The following is a 16,439-nucleotide window of genomic DNA, read 5'->3' on the forward strand; positions in this document are numbered from 1 at the left end:
TGTCATGTTACGAAAGCAAATCGGGGCCAACACCCAATCTGTTATGGTCACGTGACATGTGCCGGCAATCAATGCAATGTGCTTTAGCAAAGTAGCATGTGCGTCTCCTCGTGTGCTCGCGTTCGGATTTTGGTAAGAACGCAATAGGCTTATGACTACGGCATGTATGCCAGGTTAATCCAGGCCGGCACTGGGCGTCAACTGAGAGATATGCCAATATTTTCCTCTGACAAAGTGCTTGGTTTGAGCGCTGAGCTGAGTAGCACGGCCGACCCCGCGGAGTCCAACTCCGGTACGAGTTTCGAACGGCAGCTCCTGTTTTTGATGCATGCTGTTTCATAGCATGACGCAACTGATCATTGAACTGTTCGATGCGGCTTCTTTTCCAGGTGCAATGGATCCCACGAGCGTCCTGGCTGCCCTGGATCCCTGCCATTATGGTGAAATACTGCAGATCGGGGCATTGTACGGTGTTTTGCAAGGTCGTTAAGGGTGAGATTCAAATATTTGTGATCTAACTATAGACAGCAGTCTCTGTTGCTAAATTATCAATGGCTTTGATTATCGAAACAATGAATGGTTATTTATTTAATATTTATTTATTTAATAATTCATTCAAGTTACCCTAAAGGCCCTCTGGTTGAGGGTATTACATAGGGGGTTCTGGTACAAATAGTTACAGTAGTGCGAATATGATTCCAAGAAAACTGTAATTAACTGTAATTAACAGTTCAGGCGAATAGTAAATTCATTTAAAAAGTAATACAGTAGAATAGGTACAAAAAATGGATATAACTATATTGCATATATATTTACACGTTACATGAACAACAGACACGGGCGTTTAAGGAGGACGAATAAAGACTATAGTCAAAGAAAAGTACAAAGTTGTGTATCGAATAAAGTACAGAGCAAAAGTATAAAGTACTGTAAATTGAATAAAAGTGCAAAATATAATAAACATATAGAAAAAAAAACACTGAGAAGAACAAAACCAGCAGAAAATTATTCGGGAATGGTTGCCTGTAAGTAAATGTGAATGAGGCCTTGAAATTTGCTGATGTTAGTTCTGTAGAGATGAGTGATGGCAACTTGTTTGAATCCTTTGATATGCGTGGTATGAAATATTCAGCATAGTGTTTAGAGCAGCACATTAGCTATTTTACTTTGTTAGGATGGTCCCGGTGAGGAAAGATAGCTGCTGGTTGCAGGAAAAAGTTGTCGTGGAGGCATGTGTGATGATAAAATTTATGAAAAAGTGATAAGTGTGCAAGTTTACGGCGATACGAAAGCTCTCCATTGAGCATGATTTTTTAAAGCAGTGACACTAGCGCAAGGTGAGTATTCAGAGTAGATGAAGTGAACAGCACAGTTTTGAAGGGCTTTGATGTCGTTAATAATGCCATGTTTATAAGGATCCCAGATGGCAGATGCATATTAAATTTTAGATTGGGTTAACGTGGTGTAAGCAAGTTTACGAAGGTGAACAGGCACTTGTATAATGTTACGTTTAAGACAGCCGAGAGAACAATTAGCAGAAGCAAGGGTTGTGTTAATATGGTAATCCCATGATAAGTCAGATTGTAAATGAAGGCCAAGGTACATTGACATTAGTTCAACGGAGCTATCGTTTAATTTGTAAGACGATGGTACACGGCAAACACAGTTAGTAAATGACATAACCTTTGTTTTACTGTGGTTAAGTGACATTAGCCAGGATGAGCACCATGAACTTATCGTGTTAGGGTCGGTTGCAATGTCAGCTGGTCAGTGATGCAGGATACATTATGATATGACGCAATCGTCGGAGAACAGTCTAATTCTGGATGACAATGAAGATGGAAGATCGTTAATAGAGATTAAATATAGTAACGGCCCAATCAGGGGCTCTGGAAGTTTCTGTGGGGGCGACGTCTGGGGGCTCATGTCCCATCATTTAGTTCACCTCTATATATATATATATATATATATATATATATATACAGGGTGTTTCAGTGAACACTTTCAAAATTTATTTAGGGTTGCCTGTGGCAGATAGCCGAATTCTAGTAAATGAGCTGGTCTACTCGAAGAGGCGGACATTACTTGCACAAAAAATTGAACTGCATAATCAAATAATTAACAGAAATTCACTAATTAAGATTTTAGCTAATTGCCTGATGGCCCACATTGTAATTTACAAATTGTATCCGTGGAGTTCGCAAGGCAGATCCACTTGGAACGAATTCTCGGGATGACACCAGTTTCGAGATATTAATTCCTGAACTTTGCGAAGAAATGCATTTGCGTTCCAGTTAGGTTCTTAACAAAATGTCGCTTTATGCATTGAAACACAAAATTAACTGAAATGCCAATGCATTTCTTCCCAAAGTTCCGGAATTAACATCTCGAAACTGGTGTCATCCCGAGAATTCGTTCCAAGTGGATCCGCCTTGTGAACTCCACGGCTACAATTTGTAAATTGCAATATGGGCCATCAAGCAATTAGCTAAAAACTTAATTAATTTCTGTTAATTATTCGATTAAGCAGTTCAATTTCTTGTGTAAGTAATGTCCTCCTCTTCGAGTAGACCAGCTCATGAACTGGAATTGTGCTATCTCCCACAGGCAACCTTTAAGAATTTTTGAAAGTGTTCACTGAAACACCCTGTATATCAACAACCGCTGCCAAAGCCGAATGCTGAGAAATGAAGGCTACAGTCTGATTTAAATTGTGCACTGGTATGAACTTATCTAGTAGGTTAGTTAAAACATTTTTTAAGTAAATTTCAGTTTTCTTCAACAGATTGCGTTAAGTGGCCAGCGAGTAAACGGTCAGAAAAACGAGAGAGTTCGGAATTAATTGCTGTATAGTTTGCCCTGTTATAGCATCTTATTTGTTTGGAAACACTTTGGCGCTTGTTCAGTGGATTGTTAAGGTTACTGATTATAATATCATAATTGGAGAGACCAGGAAGGTGGTTTAAGGTTGAAATAATATGAGCATCATTTGTTAATATTAAACCGAGTACATTAGAAGTTGATGAGCTTCGAGTGGGCTGGCTGTTAAGTTGGATACGGGAAAAGTCTAGACATGTTTGAAGAAACGAATGCACTTCCGTGTGGCCGGATGAAACAGATTTTGTGGGCCAGCATACTTCTGGAAAGTCTAGGTCTGAAAATTACGAATATAGAGTTAGGAAATTGCATGGTCACAAGACTTAGTAAGCGGTTAAATTCAGTCACAAAACCTGCCTGCATATCAGGAGGGCAGCGAAGTGTGCACACCATTATACGAGTAGCACCACACTTAAGCGATACCCACACACTCAAGGAAATAATTAGTATGAATTGGTGAAGAAACAAAATCATTTTTTGATGGCAATAAGGATTCCACCTCCTCTTTGCAGTATTCTATTGCAGCGGAAAAAATTGAACTCTGAACAACTAAGTAAAGAGCTATCAGATACTGTTTCATTCAGCCACGATTCTTCAGTCAGAAATGCGATAGATGCAGAACAGGAATCTACAAGTGATGACAGGACAAAAGATTTAAGCCGGATGCTTCTAATATTGGATAGGAAAGTTATCTGAACTTTTTTCGGGACAGCGCAGGGGCATTGACGGACAAGTGGCTCTGCGTGAGGTGGAAGAAAGCAGAGGCACAACTTGGAATAGGTAAAACTACGGAAAAATGTAATTTCTCAATGCACCAAATTCCGTGACTGGAACGTCTCGGTTGGTGAAGATTTTTGCGTGGCTACGCGTCAGTCACGTAAAAAGCTACTACAATTTGGGAAGGCTAGCAGCTCTGTTTCAATAAACTGTATGTTAACAGGAAGTGCGATGTATACTGTCATGCTGCCCGCTAATTACGTGAAATGGATCCTTTCGATGGCAGGACTGCCAACCATACATCCTTCTTCTATGTCATAATCACCCCTCATCCAGCCTTTATGTCCCTGTTCCCCCCTCCTCCTGTGCCAGAGTAGCAGGCTAGAGCATGCTATCTCAGGTCAACCTCTCTGCCTTCAAATAAATTATCTCTCTCTCTGCCAACCGTACCGACATATCCCCTGCCAGTCCTAGCGATTCCCTTGCGCGACAGTTATAGCCGTCCCATACTACTAAAGAAAGACCGGTTTCCGTCCTGCATTCTAACATACGCAGTGTATGCAATAAGCGCAATCAGCTGTCCGCAGTTATCAACACATGTGAAGCGGATATTGTGGTGTTAACCAAGACATGGCTTTCGATTAAAATTACTGACCACGAAATATTGGCATGTTAGAGCAGCTATAAATTCTTTCGATACGATTGTGAACCGTGCACTGGTGGCAGTGTAGTGATAGCTGTCCATGACGGGATTATCTGTAGCAACATAGCACTTTCGTCGCCTCTTGAATTAGTATGCACGCTTATACGCGTAGGGCACAGGGACTTCAGCTTTTGTGTGTGTTACCGGTTGCCCACTTCATCTAACACATTTTGTTCAGACTTTCATGATGTACTCAGTAATCTAACCGTAAGATTTCCCTCGTATCTATTATTGATCCTAGGCGACTTCAACTACCCTACTATTGGTGTACTGATTTTCCCTCAGTAGTTAATAGTTCTTCCGAATGCTCATCTTTCATATATATTTGTTTGGACTTTAACTTAACGCAGCTTGCCTTTAAACCTACTCGGTGCACTACACTTTCTGTTAACATTTTGGATTTAATCCTCACGACAGCACCACACCTTGTTTCCACTATAACTTACTTGCCAGGTCTAAGTGATCATTGTATAATGCAGTTTGAATTACGGGCTTCTGTTCCATCTCTTAAATCGTCCAAACAAATTCACGATTAAAATGCTGTCTTTGATTCTATTAACTGAGCTTTATAATTGTTCATCACTGACTATTTTTCCAACTTCCACTCAAGAACCATTGAAGAAAATAGGTGCCTATTTACACAGGAAGTACTTTCACTGATTGAGCGATTCAATCCAATTATACATGTCACCTCTAAATCGCAGGCACTATGGTTCAATGCACGTCTTAAATGTCGGCTAAATAAAAAGAAGAGACTTTTCCGGCGCACCAGGACAGCCAATAGTGCAGAGTGTTGGCACACCTATGTAACTGATGACTACGAATACAAGCAAGCTATTGCACTTTTTTAAGAGCAAATTTTATCAAGTTACTCTGCCTTCAATTCTTCATGATAACCCGCAGAAATTCTGGAGTATAGTCAGTGACAAGAAGGCATCTTCGATGGAATTGTGTGATGAAAATGGTATTTCTATGCCCCCCCCCCCTATGACTGCTGCGAAGCGTTAAACAATGTATTCATGTCATTTTTTTCTGCTACATTGCCCCATGTTTATCCTGTCATCTCTTTTGCTGATTACATTCCTATGAACCCTGTTTCTTTTGATGCTGTTATTGCTAGTTTGATTGGAAAGCTAAAAATATCTTCAATTCCAAATTTCTTTAAAACACAGTGTTGTATTCTTTAGTACTGTCGCACATTTTTGGTCAGTCACTGGAATCATCCACCTTGCCAAATGTTTGGAAAGGAGGGAAGGCTGTTCCACTGCAGAAATCAGGTCCCACTGACTCTCCATTTAATTATAGGCCCATATCATTAACCAGCGTACCCTGTAATCTCATGGAGCAGGTCATTTACTCGCATCTTACTGCTTTTCTGGAATCAAACTCGTTTTTTATTAACTGTCGGCATGGTTTTAGAAAATATTTTTCATGTGACACTCAGCTCTTGGTTTTACTTATGATTTTAGTGCTGTAGACAAGGGACTAACAATAGATTGTATATTCTTGGATTTCGCGAAGGCTTTCGACTCAATGTCTCATAAATTGCTTTTCCTGCTTTTCCTTAAGTTGCATAAACTTAATCTCGATACTAATATCTTGCGCTGGCTTGAATACTTCCTTTCTAATCGCTTCTAATATGTATCTGCTAGCAGTCATGACTCTTCCATTGCTTTTTTTTTACAGTCTGGGGTACCTCAGGGGTCTGTTCTGGGTCCACTACTCTAATTTTTGTTAACGACTTCCCTATTTTTGTTACTTCTTCTGTAAAACTTTTCGCCAATTACTGCGTATTTTACCGCATCATAAATGCCTCTGATCATGCTGCCCTGCAATCTGAAATTACCGCCATATCTTCTTGGTGCCCCAATTCTTTTTTTAATATTAATAAATGTAAAAGCATGCGTATCTCACGAACTTCCTCTTGCCCTTTTTCTTTCAACTATGCCCTCAGTAACACACCATTAGCCTCTGTAGCATCTTACAAATATCTCAGTAATCTCTTGCGAAACGTGCATCTTCAATACATATTTAATAACACTAACCACATGCTCGGTTTCATACGTCACAATTTTTCCAGTGCGACTGTTCACACTAAATCACAACTTCAGAAAACATTGGTACGTCCCAAGCTCGAATATGCCTGCTCCAGTTGGGACCTGGTCAAGCTAATCTAACAAATCTTCTAGAATCACTTCAGAACAGGGCTGCCCGTTTCATTTTATCAAATTATGTGCATCACACAAGCGTTTCAATTAAACTGGTGCTCGGTTTGCCAGACCTCACAATATGTCGTAAGTTTATGTGCTTATGCCTCTTTCATTAGATTTGCTACACTAATCCTGTCCTTAAAGATGAGTTGTTCCTTCACCCATCCTATATTTCACCTCACATCGATCACCAAATGAAGGTGGGGGTACCACCATGCAAATCCAACTGTTACTTTTACTTATTCATACCCCGCACTACCGACGACTGGAACCACCTTCCCACCTTTATCGCTGCCATCTGTAACACCAATAATTTCAAGAAGATTCCAACGACTTCATATATACTCACCACTCCTCTCTGTAATGCCCTCGGGCCTTGAAGGTATATAAATAAATAAATAGGAACAGCATGATTGGCATTCTGATCACACACAAAACCCTGATCGTTCACAAACAGCTTATTACAGGCAAGATGCACTCGGTCCCTGTCCTTCCTTATCACCTTGGAAACCTGCCAGAGCTTACGCCGTTGATCTCGTACAGCCTCTGAATAGTTTAGGCTGTACGAGTCCAATGCTAAAGTTCGTATTTTTCAATTTGTAGCCACGGGACAAAATAGATTCGACTTCTTTTTTGTTGTAATGCTTTGCTATGATTGGCCGGCTGTTTCCAATGTGAAGCAGCCGATTTGATTTGCTCTGGCAATGGTGGCAACACCCATGTCGAGTTGATTTCTGCAAAACTCTGTGATGACATGCGCGGGAGATTCCCAGTTTTCAAATTGGTCATTTTCTGCAATGCCATCAAACAAGATGTGTGATCTTTGCTATCGATTTTTCAAATCATCGATCTTGTCCTGCAATACAGATATGTTTTCCATCTCAGCGGAATCCGCCGGCGTGTTCACTGCGTCAATTTTTGACTGTAGGGTGTTAACTCGACTGAGCATTTCTGTAACATTTACATCTTTGGGCAAGGAAGGAGAGTGCATTGTTAGATACGAGACTTTCGCATTGATTTCAAGGATTTGTTCTGTCAAGGATTCGCACAGTTTCGAAAAGACGTCATTGTAGTTAGAAGGGGATTGACTCAACGACAACGTCTCAACTTTAGCTGTAAGATCTGCTACTCGTTTAGTCAGTTCCTGCTGGCCATTTTGTACTGCAATATGAAGATGAAGTACCTTGTTCACAGCCTCCAAAAGGTTACAGTTAATAGCTTCAATTCTTTGAATCCCAGTAGACACAAATTCTAGTTTTTCCTCCTGAGGTTTGGTCATAAGACCTGGATTGGTCTCTACGTCTCTGGCTAGCAATAAAAGACGCCACAAACACACAGCGACTGCACGAACACAACTCACTGAATTCACAATTTGAGGGCCACGACACCCCAAGAAGAAACACATCATCGTCAAGATACCAATAGGCGGGATAGTAACTGACTTGTAGCAACATGATTGACGAGCACATCGCACGAAATGCAGTGTTGTGGCCCAAGCATTGGTGAAAAGCGTAGCCTTTTGAGCCCCTACCGAATTGGCCGATAAGGCGGATGTAGTTCCATGTTGCCTGACAGATAACCGTGCATTCACCAGATGTGGCGGGTGGGCCACGAGACGATCCACCGATTTTGCTCGTTCCCTTGGTGGACTGTACAAACAGGCGGCCACCATGGTCAGGCACATTTCGTCCAGTCCAGAGTTGACGAGCACAATTGACGAATCCGATGGCAGTTAGCCCAGCATGAACAGCATCAGCACCTGTAGCAGCATGATTGGTGAGCGTGACGCAAGAAATGCAGTGCCGTGGCCCGAAGTGCTTGTGAAAAGCGCACCCTGTAAAGTGGTTATGTGTAGGCTAGAATTGGTTCTTGAATATGGAAGCCAAGCAATGCTGCATATTCGATACGAAATACACACCAAGTGGCAAGGAAATCTTACTACTAAAACTAGATAAAGAAACCAGTAAGTGACTCTTATTCTAATGGAACATGTAGGTTTTCATTCCCATTTTGATTGTTCTTCGTGGGCATATGTACACCTTGCCTTTTGTGTGTTATAAACAGTTGCTATTTTGCGCATCATGTTGTCTTTCCGTGTTTTTCTTTGTGTGTATGTCGTTTCAAATGTGCAGCGTAAGTTGTCCTCAAAGGTAGAAATTTTGGAAATGTTATAAGAAAGAATGCCTTCTTGGATGTTGATGCAGTTATCCAGGTGGTGGGGGGCGCCAAGATTTAAAAATATGCAAATGCCACGTAGCTGGACAGAACTAAGGTAACGTTGTTTGCCGTCGCTTGGAGATACTCAGATAATTTTTTGCATTCTGCCTGATTGCATAATTAGTCTTGATTAATTAATAAACTTCTGACATATTATAATTCGATTAAAAGTGGCAATGAGAAAATTCTACTGCAACATGAAACACTTCCGATACAGCTTTCTGTTGCTCAATACGTGCTACATAAGTGTTATTCTGAGCGTGAAAGAAGCCTGCAGATAGACATAAAATTGCCGCGCAACTGGCCGCTTGAGGCTCCGCAGCTTGGCCATTTCCAGCAAACGGTTTCGCAGGTGCTCGGCCTTGTACCCAAAAACATGAGTATGACGTCCTTGATTGTGTGCAATGGTGCACACTTTTGCTCACTTACAATGTCAATCAGCATATCTCTGTGCAAAATCAGGCGTCCTGTTTCAAGGTCGTCACCGTAGTACTTTGTTATATATGCTTTGTCTTCCTTCCCTGTGGCAAACTGCACAATGTGTGACATAAGCTGCCACATCTCAGGCGGATACCTGTTGCTTAACGAAGACAGCACGGTGTCAAGTACTTCGTAGTACCTCTCGCGATACATTACATGTCCTTAGCTGATGGGAACACATGAGCTAAGGCATCTTCTTGATAGTGGCATGGAGTCTTCTTTTGCCTAGCAGCTGAAACACATGGGTCATTACCTCCTACTTTTCATGCCTCTGCCAACACCTCCTCCCAAATCTGGGGAAAGCTTTGCCTCAGTTCAATGACACTTTCGGTGATGGATTTGACCATTTTCTTCTTTTTGTCGAAACCTGAGCGTTCATTTTTGCAAAATGTTATTCAGTGCTTCCATTCGTGAAAACACTGCTGTCAGCAGCATCAACATGAAAAATGATTCAAACTTAAACAGCATCCTTAAAAATCCGCTTGCTTTCCTTCCAGCCTCATTTTGCTCTTCTGATGCTGTCTGAGACAGAAATGTTATGGTACTGCTATAATTTGAAAGAACTTAATGCAGTGATGAAGTCTTTAGCATCCACCTTGTTGGGCAGAATTTATGCAAGTTCACGTTCTATTTTCTAACTGAAGCTCTTGAAAGGAAGAAATGCGCTTTGGAGAGCAGGTCACAAAGTTTATCAGTTCAGTGACAGTCTAAAGAAAATCACGGCACATGTCTGCTTTTTGGCCGACGTCATGCAAAACAGAACTCAGGATGTGCGCTAGGCAGCGTACATATTGCGGGCGGGGTTCTTGTTCTTGCATGAGTGCTTGTACTTCTCTGTGCTTTCCCCTCATAGCACTGCCCGCGGCCCTTTTCAGCAGGCTGATCAAATCTACAAAAGAATGTCTTTCAATATAGCAAAGAGGCTTGTCGCTGTGGTGTCCATTGTGTCAAAAAAACCCACAGAACAGCACTTCTATTTCCAGGCTTTCTGTGACCCCCCGAAAACAAACTGAAAGTTGTTCTTTGACACAAATGTTTCCTGTCTCGTTCATAATGACAGCGTAATACTCTGCCGCACAAACTTCGTCTGCGAGTGAACGAAGGATGTCATTTGCCATGAGTTCCACCATATTGTTTAAAATCTGGTGAGAAATTCATTTGTGTATTGTTTTAAAAAGTGGCTACCTCCTTCTCTTTAAAAAATATAATAAACTTTGTCTTGTGTATATATTTAAATATATTGTGCCTGTGCATAGCTTTCACAGTGGAAATTTTTAAAAAAATGTTGAAGTGCAAAAATACGGATGAGGTATCCGCTGCTCGTGCTTCAAATGTGCTTGTCCTCCTATTGTCAGAATTTTCAGAAATAAAGCGAAAATAAGAATTAAAAGCCATGCATGTCCGTGCCAACAGTGATGCAGTAAGCTTTTAGCCACAATAAAATTCTAAGTGAATAGGTAGAGGCAACTCAAAGGAAACCTCAAATGTTGTGGTTAACAAAACTCTGGTAATGACACTGTAGTGGGGGTGAAGGCTTCGGCATCACCGGGGTGAGGGGCTCTGTCCCCCAGGAAAGCATCGGAAGGGGGCTCAAGTCCCTTAGCCCCCTATATAGTCGACGCCTATGTACTGCATATACTGGCCACCCTACCTGCGAGTGCTGCCAGTGCCGGAAGGTCTTTTTGTGCTATACGCCGCTTGAAGACTTGGTTGCGTTCTCAAATGAACGAAGGACACTTGACAACTGGCATTTTTACTTACTCATAGGGGCATTGCCATTGACACGACAAAAGTAATTAAGTGGTTTGCAACCAAAGATAGCGGACATCAGAGGTTAGCATTTGTGACCTAAGTAGTTTGCATAGGTTGGGTCTTTGCAAGACTAATTGCTGTAGATAGCAACCCTAATGCTTTTACAACAAACCTGTGAACCTTATCGCAAATGGACATCTTTGTTTTATAAATATTGTCTTTCCGTTGTGTGTTGCTTTTCGATTCTTCTGTTTTCGTTAGTTAAGATTGTGGCCTGTTCCGATGTAGTTGTATGTTTGTTTTTAGCAGTTATCGTAGTAGTTTTGCTTCTCTCTACATATCTATGGTATTTGAATTTTGTTCTCCCAGAGTTTGTTTCCATGGCTCATGAGTGTTATACCAGTGTCACACGACCACTTTTGATTGCGATTGGCTCCCCTGCACAGCTTGCACAAATGAGTCAATCACGACCGATAAGTTCTATCTGGATCGGGCTTGATCGTGATCAAAAGTGCGCCGTGTGACACCCGTATTACTCTACTTCCCTATAGGCAAAGCTCAGCAGGGTCTTTAGGATAAATCATGCAATCGCCCCACTTTCCTGGTTAATAATGCTGCTTGTATAATTTTCCTAATTCCTCCTTGTGTTCATATTTGTTGCTGATATTATCCAGATTCTTGTATAAAATTTTTGTTGTAGTTTTTAGTACTATTACAGGGTTTGACCATGCCTAGCGGGATCAATAAATTGTTTTAAAACTGCTCACATAGTTGTCTGCAAGATGTTGATGAAAAAGGCACTAAGGGATGCAACTGAGAACAAATCATGACCATTTGGTTACAGATGGCTGGTTATGTGCGCAACACCCCCCCCCCCCTACCGCATTAAAGAACCACTCTCCCCAAAGTAGGCACCTGAATCCGCCCCTGTGTTGATGAGGGGTCAATATTTGGTGAGAAATGTCAAGGGTGCGGCAGCCTGATAAGACTACAGAACCACTTGGATTTTGAGATAACCTTATGAGCACATTGTGCTCTGAAATAGAAAACTTTAGCGATTCTTACCACTCTATTCTATGGCACTCTGACTGATTCCGTTGATAATGCTGGCAGAGCATTGCTCTGACGACTGATGAGACATGACAGGGAGTGGTGTTGGAATAGAATGGAGTGGAATTATTCTGGTTCCGATTGCACATTTTAAGTATACTGGGTACTTAGAAGGAGGACGGAAGGTGTGAGAGACAGATTTTAAAGAAATTGCCAGCAACAGCACGATTCTGCCACTACATTTGTAGGACTTGTGAGAGTCGGAGATTACTTGCACACATGGGCCAACAGAATAAGCACATACCAGGTCTGTTAGAAAGGTATCCGACCTTTCGCCGAAGAAAAAAAACTGGCATAACTTACATCTTTGGAAACATCTTTGTCATGTTATGTTCACCATATGTACAGGCAGGTCCATTGCTAAAGAGCACAAACACTGGCAGACCATGAGCCAATGTCCCTCTGTGGCAACACTGCAAACATTCAGCTTTGCCGCAGATGACTTGCAGTAGCTTTCGTTGTGTACCCCCTTGAGCAAAAGTATACGGACCAGTAGCCTAGACCGACAGGAGCACTAGAAAATTTGCAGTGCCAAGTTTGGACTACAGTTCTCAGTTTCAAGACACAATCATAGGCGGAGAAGAAAATCTGCTATATTTTAGAGTCTCTTGTCTGTGTACTTTTTCTCAAGGGAATAACCTTAGCTGTCTGTTTAAATCGAGTGTTGATGCTCGTCTCTTGCTTACCTCGATCACTGGACCACCAGTTAATGCTCACCTCTGCTAAACACGATGCTCAAAGAAAGAATGACACGCACGCACGCAAAAACAGAGAGCGCTGACTCACCACTAAGATTTCATGATATAACACATTGCGTGCACCTTTGTAGAAGATATTTGATCACCAACTCGCATGAGCCACCACACTAGCAAGGTTCTTGCTAAGTGAATATCATGGGAATTCCTATACAATGTGCTGAGTCGTCTGCGGAATTTATTTTTGTCTTCAGCACCACCTGCTGGCCAGCTGCCGAGCACACAGACACCAAAGACAATGGAAGAAGCCTTATGCCACCTAGCCAGAGACTGAAGTCGTGGACCAAGAAGAGGGAGGAGATTATGCTTTGCTCTGTGTCCCCGGGAGTATGCCCTGTTCTGTGCTCTGCTCTGGCCTTGGCTGTGCAGGTATGCTCTACAACGCGCTGGCGAAGCCTGTAGCTCACCAAACCCTCCCTACAAACTCTCCTGAATTGTTTTCCTAAAGTTTATCAATTATGGCTCATTCTACAACTTTACTTATGTAGGCTTAGCTGTCTGTTTTAATCGAGTCTTAATACAGTTAAACCTGGATATAACAAAATTGACAAATTCCCGAAAAACTTCGTTATAAAGAGGATTTCGATATATGCAGGTTAGGCACGAAAATTCGAAGAAACGCTTACCATATTTACTCGATTCTAACGCGCCCTCAATTGTAACGCGCAGCCATTTTCCGTTTTCGTCGAAGCACTCATCTTTGGAATGTCACACTAGGTACCGGATGCATGGACGTGTGTCGTTTCGCACAGGCGTGAGGCATCGGAAACGAAGAGCGAGTGTCACGACGGCGTCGTATAGTGTTACAGTAGAACTCCACTGTTACGTTCCCGGGGGCTGCGTTGTTCCAGCTGTTACGTCGTTTTCAGCCGGTTCGGGCACAGCTCCCATAGAACCCAATGCATTGGTAACCCCACTGTTGCGTCGCAACTGTGGGACCGTTCCCACATCATATGTTGCGAACTGCCATTCCGCGCCGGCCCAAGCGGCCATTTCGACTTTTCATGTCGCTTGGCTTGGTGGCTTGACGGTGGCATTGGCCACTCAAAGTGCCGGGGGCGACAACTATGATGTATTTTCGGTTTCCGCGAGCAAAAGTATGGCCCTTGAGATCCGTATTTGCTATATAAAGTTGGTGTCTATGACGCGTTGTGGCCCTAAAATTGGTTTTGGCTCATAGATATTCCGTATAAAGTCCAAGGGCGATAACGCAGTCGCCGTATGCTGTATGTGCGAGTGAAAACGTGCGAGGGGAGACGACGACCACGTCTAAATCTCTCACGCGCTAGAAAATCAGGGAGGAAGCGTGCCTTCCGTTGCGCTCGAGGCACCGGTGAGGGAGCAAGGGGGGAGGGATAGTGGGGCGGCATTGTACTGTACTCTGGCATCAACTGCGTAATGCGCGGCGACGCGTGGTCGCGCGGGCCGTATCTTGAAAGCGATCTGTGTTGGGGCAGAGTCTAGCAGTGTAGGTGCGTCGGCGGCTCGTAGCTTTGTGCATGCTGTGTGTTCTCAGCGCTCAGTTTGCATTGAAGCGATAGACAACAGCACGATGGTGACTTCGCTCGCTTCTCCAGCGGCGCTTCCACATGCCGCCAGCGTTTGACAGCACGTGTCTGCGCTCATCGAGTGTGATGTGTCACAGCTTGTACCAGCGTGTCGGCAACATCAACTGGAAAAGGAGAGAGTGCTGGCTTGTCGGGCTAGGCCAGCTGCAGCAAGCGGCAGGATCAGGTTTGAATGAAGGGAGGGGGAAAAGTCACGCCCGCGGCGACATGATCGCCGGATCAAGGGATGCAGGCCCGCCTTGCACACGTGCGCTCTCTTTGCATTCTGTCGCAGCGGAGAAAGTGCTTCCAGTTGCTGCTCGCGCAAAAATGACAAAATTTGGGGCGAAATCTCTAGGTTGTCGGAGGGGGAAATTCATTATATCGAGGGGGTCTACCGCTGCCACTTCATTACGTAGAGGTCTCAAATACATGTGCTTCTATGGAGTAATGGTGGAGAATAGAAAAACTTCGTTATATGAAGGAATTCGTTATATGGAGGTTCGTTATAAGCAGGTTTAACTGTACTCGTAAACGTCCCTTGCTTACCTCGACCACTGGACCAGTTAACACTCGCCTCTGCTATGAACCCCCATTGTTCCTTGCGGTTCTCGCAGATCTACATACAACAGCGCACACAAACACGATGCTCAAAGTAAGAATGACACAAATGCGTACACACACACAACATGGCGAGAGGGAGCGCTGACTCACAACTAAGATTTATTGGCATAACACATTACATGCTGATGTAAAAGATCTTTGATCACCAACTTGCCTGAGGTACCACACTAGCAAGGGTCTGGTTAGGTGAATATCATGGGAATTCTATTACAATGTGCTAAGTCGTCTCCAGAATTTATTTTTCAATGGGCACTTTAGTGTCTCCAGAACCACCTTCTGGCCAGCTGCCCAGCACGCACCTTACAGAACCTAGCCAGAGACTGAAGTTGTGGATTGAGAAGAGGGAGGTGAGCTGAGTCAAGTCGATACAGTAAAATCTCGTTACTGCGAACCCCACATTAACAAAGTTGTCAGATTAACAAAATTTTCAGAAATCCCACACTGACTTCTACTAGTTTCAGTGTAAAAATATTTCAGTACTACGAACTTCAGAACACTGAACTTTTCAGAATAACGATCGTTATTCAGTTTCTGTGCCATGTTAACAACGCCTCAGCACTACGAACTAACATTACGAAATCTGGGGATTCTTAGATTTCCTGTATCCAGTCACAGCAGTCAAAACAGGAGGCTAGCAGACGACAAGGCGTAGAAAGCGGATGCCACGGCGCATGAATTCGGAAAACTCGAGACAGCGCCTGAGGAAAAAGAAAACCAAAAACTACGCTGGCACGCAGCATCGGCGCATCGGACAGCGGGGTGGCCGGAATTAAAGTGACCTAGAATAATAGGGGAGTTTCCAAAGCGCCGGCTCTGGCGAGGGCCTTTTCCTAGGAACTGCCGCGCCGCTGCTGCTCCGCAACAGTGGGCTCGCGAAGCGCGCGAAAAGCGAGGGTCGTCTGGTATGCACTGCAGTTTTTTGCATTCAGTTTCCACGCAACGCACTTAAAGTCTAACTTCAACAGTGTGGTGCTGCAAGGAGCTTACCCATCTTCGAGCATTGTCTTTGTGCTTGGGCAACAAGACAATGCAAAAACTAACATGTCAAACTCATCAGCGCGGCCTATAGCTCCGGTGCTTGAGTTCAGGAATAGTAATGTGGTAACTGTGCGTGCGTAGAAATGCGCTAAATAGGCCCGCGCAAAGAAAGAACATAAAAAACGGTATTCACATGGGTAGGCAGGCAATAGCCCCATTCTTGCAAAAATAAGAGTAACGAAAAAAGTAAATTACTCGAGGAGTCAAGTGAAATACTTACGCGCGTGCAGTGACCGCTTCGCTCACCACTACGCGCTTTTCACTTGTGGTCAGTAGTAGTTTGGAGCCATATGCATATGTATTTATTCGTGAATTTTTTAGCCTCGACAATACTTTATTATGAACAGAGCGCAGTGAGAAGGTGTAAGGGAAACAAGAGAAGGAGCAGAGACGGCCCTAATGCCACAAT

General features: G+C 43.1%; 1 long non-coding RNA gene across 1 annotated transcript; it reads left to right on the forward strand.

The window, feature by feature from the left end:
* The first annotated feature begins 398 nt into the window (after positions 1-398).
* On the forward strand, positions 399-15,339 carry LOC125942740 (uncharacterized). Its single transcript, XR_007465330.1, has 3 exons — positions 399-492; positions 13,016-13,190; positions 15,260-15,339. It is a non-coding gene; the product is annotated as an uncharacterized LOC125942740 (long non-coding RNA).
* Positions 15,340-16,439: the final 1,100 nt, after the last annotated feature.

The sequence above is a fragment of the Dermacentor silvarum genome, chromosome 1 (genome assembly GCF_013339745.2).
Source record: "Dermacentor silvarum isolate Dsil-2018 chromosome 1, BIME_Dsil_1.4, whole genome shotgun sequence".
NCBI classification, from domain to species: Eukaryota; Metazoa; Arthropoda; class Arachnida; order Ixodida; family Ixodidae; genus Dermacentor; species Dermacentor silvarum.